Source organism: Hibiscus syriacus, unplaced genomic scaffold (genome assembly GCF_006381635.1).
Source record: "Hibiscus syriacus cultivar Baekdansim isolate YM2019G1 unplaced genomic scaffold, ASM638163v2 tig00003041_pilon, whole genome shotgun sequence".
NCBI lineage: Eukaryota > Viridiplantae > Streptophyta > Magnoliopsida > Malvales > Malvaceae > Hibiscus > Hibiscus syriacus.
In genome coordinates this window covers 766,472-770,195 of record NW_024061960.1, presented here as the reverse complement: position 1 = coordinate 770,195, position 3,724 = coordinate 766,472, and the positions used below count along the sequence as shown (strand labels likewise).

Below are 3,724 nucleotides of genomic sequence, written 5' to 3'. Positions count from 1 at the left end.
TTATTACTATTACTATTATTATTACTATTACAAATCCAAACCCATTTACATACCCAATACCCAACACCCAAAACCAGGCCCAATTACAAATACACACCCGAGCCCAAACTAAAAAAACCTAGCCCAATACCTAACTAACCCTAATCCTAATATCTTCAGCCACCGCTGTCGCCACCAATGATAATCTCCACTGCCGCCACCGACAGTTGCTTCGGCCACCGTAACAGTCCCTACCAAGAAACCAACAACCCAAAGTCATCATTTCTCACCCAAAATCAGGCTCAACGGTGGCAAATCCAACAAAAAATAAGGGAAGATTAAGGCATTAAATGACCTTACCAACCCGATTGGGAGGCCATTCCCTGTCATACCCATCATCAACAACCATGCACAAAATGTCAGAATGCATATTAGGTTTAATTTTTTTTTACTTTTATCACTGTAAGATGTTGGGTATAAAACCCAAAAATCACTTGCAAAAAATATCCCTTTTTGGTATTTTTGGAAAATCAATAAAAGCCTTAAAGGTAATTTTTTTTGTAGTTTGAATATGAAAAGATTTTTTTCTTCTCAGTTCGAATATAAAATATATATATCTATATTTACGGGGGAAAAATAGAGGGAAGGGGAAACGATACCTTAGGGTCGGTTTGTCTTTGCGGCGTTCGGAGTGGAAAAAGTCAAAATGTTGGGGAGCTTTTGGGGTGATTAGGAGTAATATTTGGTGGTTTTAACCCCAGATCAAGGCTTAGGAGTGTAAATCAGAGAGAATCGTGTCGTTTGGGGGTTAGTTTATGAGTATTAGCCACCGTGTGTGGTCGTCGAAACAGCGGTCGGGACGGTGGTTGAGGGGCCGACAGGGGGTCGGTCGATAGAGAAGTAAGGGGAGGTTGAGAGTGTTTTAGATTTTTTTTTTCTGAAATGGGTTTAAAATGAAAAAAAGAGAGGAAATAAATGTGTTTTATAGGGAAAGTTAGGGGATAATCGCATTTAAGTCCCCATAGTTAGCTGTGTTTTTGCATTTTGGTCACAATGTGATATAGTCCCTTATAATTAATTTGTTAGATCTTGATTAAAATTTGTGTTTGTTTGTTTATTTCTTTTTACATTTTTTAATTGTTTGTTTGACACTTCAAAATACATGATTACTTTATATTTATATTTATTTGATTTAGTTGGCCTTTTAGAATTTGTCCATGAATTAGGGTCTTTAAACTTAAAATTTGATTTAGTAATTAGGGTTTAACCTTTTTTTTATTAGGGAACAATTAGATTCGAGTTTTTGTATAAAATGCTCGCTTACTCGAGTCGATTGTTCGAATCCCCAAATTGTTTTACTCGAGTCGATTGTTCGAATCCCCAAATTGTTAATCATTGACTAATTTTAAAACTTATTTAGTTCAACCCCTTAATTTTTAATAGTTAATTAGAACAATTATTAGAACCTTGATTTATTGACTAGTCCTTAAACTTTAAGTATGTCATCACCCATTTTATTCGGGTGGTGACATGTGGCATTTTATTTTATAATATATAGTCTATATAATATGTGGGCATAATACATATAATATAGTTCAGGCATTGAATGCATGATATCATATAGTTTTATTTTTGCATAAGATAGTTTACATATTATATAGTTGTATATTAGGTATTATAGTGTATTAAGTAATAATTACATGCTATTAGTTAATGTAGCATTGCATGTTATTAATTCATGTTGCATTGCATGTTATTCATGTTACATTAGATATTAAATAATTAGAATTATTACATTGCATATTATAAGGTTCATAAGTAGTAGTCCATGTCATTTTAATTTCGCTTGCATATTATGTTCATGTTAGTGTTAGACCATTTATTTTGGTTGTTATAAATAATAAAAAAAACCCAAAAAGAAGGTCTATTTACATTTGTTTTACATAGGCCCAACGTAAGCCCACATCATATTACAATATATACATTAAATAATAAAAACTAAGAAAACAAAAAAATGCCTAAAACTACTCCTCCAGCCGCCAATTTTGAATTTTTGATGTAATTTTGGGGGAATGTTTGTTTTGTTTTGAAAGTTAAATTGGCCCAACATTTTAGGTGCTTACATCACCTATCCAAGTGAAAGAAAACCAAACAAATTCCAACCATCGATTGTCTTGGATCCAATGGCTAGGGAGGATTCAATCCAACTGAAACAAACACAAATTTATATGGACCCTTGGACACAAAAATATATGGACCCTTGATGAGAAATTCGATCCAATGACTCACATAGTGCCATGTCATCAATCCATGGCAAAGAAGCAAAAAGCCATCTAAGCCATTGGATCCATGTTGTCTTCTCCAAAGGACCTAATCATCATCAACACGGCGTGTGACTCACGTGCCGGTTCGGTTGTATCCGCCATCGTGGCCGCCATGTCGCCACCGTCCACCATCATTTCTGGCCATTTTGAAGCATTTAAAAAATAGGAAAAAAAATAAAAACAAGGAACCTTCCCAAATCCAAGCTCATTCTAATCGATTTTGAGTGGGAACAGTTGGATTAAGGGGCAAAAAATCATCAGTATAAATAAGGAGTTTGTCATTAGCATTAAACACAAGTAATCATCCACCAACAACAAGGAAATACTCACCAATCATCAAAAGTTTGGAAGAAAGTGAGGGAAGAAGGCTTACCATCGCCGGAGGGAAGCACAACTTTTGGGTGAGTTTTATTTCTTTTTTTTGGGTTCAAATATGTGTATTTTTCGGGTTTCGAAGACACCGGTAGACGGCGACCGTTGATCGGAGTTAAAGTTGGCGATCATAGTTTGGCCGGTGTCGAGTTTTGGGTAGGCTGGGAGGTTGAAGTGGGTGGTTTCTATTGAAACCAGGATTTAGTTTAGGATGAAATCAAGAACATTTGGGATTTTGTTTTTTGGGAGTGTTCTTGGGGTTCTTGGGCTTAGAGAGGAAAAAGATTGGTTTGATACAAAAGAAACTAATTTCCGGTTGGTTTTGGTATTAATGGAGATCAAACTTGATTTTGGATGATGAACATTAGAAATTTCATGAGAAATATAAGTGTTTAATCTTTTAAAAACAAATTTTGTATGAGATTTGCTGTTTGTATATGATCTAGCATTTTTTTTATGAACAAAAGATGAACATGAAGAACAATTGATGAATTTGGAGAATTTGTTGGAATTTTCGGTTGGAGGCTAGAGAGAATTTGGAGGAGAAAATATTTTTGGAAGTGTAAAAATGAGCTTTCTTGTAATTTTTGGGTCTTATAGTGTTTAATGTTTAGGCTATTTATTCATTGAAACCCCATACATTTAGCGTGTTTTACTTATGGGATGTATATTTATATTTATTTTATTTTAGTCACTAATTGTTTGTAAATTGTACTATGAATTTTAATTGAATTCAACCTAGTCACTAATTTCTTTTCAATTGCCTTGAATCTTTTATTGAATGTGTTTAATTATTAACATCAATTATTAATTTGTGAATTTTTTTAAAACTGTCACTTGTTTAACGGTAAAATAAAACCTTTAGTTTTTTGAATGTTTTAATTTGATTACTAATATTAATTGGCCTTAGTTCTTTTAATTAAGCCTTAGATTTTAATTAAAACCTTAATTTAGGTTCCTTAATTAGAAATCAATAAGTTTTGTAATTTTCTTTTAGGATTATTTCCTTAATTATATTGATTAGAAACAAGTAAACATAAATTCATAAA

At 33.1% G+C, this 3,724-nt stretch overlaps 1 long non-coding RNA gene across 1 annotated transcript; it reads right to left on the bottom strand.

The window, feature by feature from the left end:
• Positions 1 to 1,881: 1,881 nt before the first annotated feature.
• Positions 1,882 to 3,193, bottom strand: LOC120168294. The gene is made up of 2 exons (XR_005520124.1): positions 2,677 to 3,193; positions 1,882 to 2,440 (listed from the first exon to the last, which is right to left on the bottom strand). It is a non-coding gene; the product is annotated as an uncharacterized LOC120168294 (long non-coding RNA).
• Positions 3,194 to 3,724: the final 531 nt, after the last annotated feature.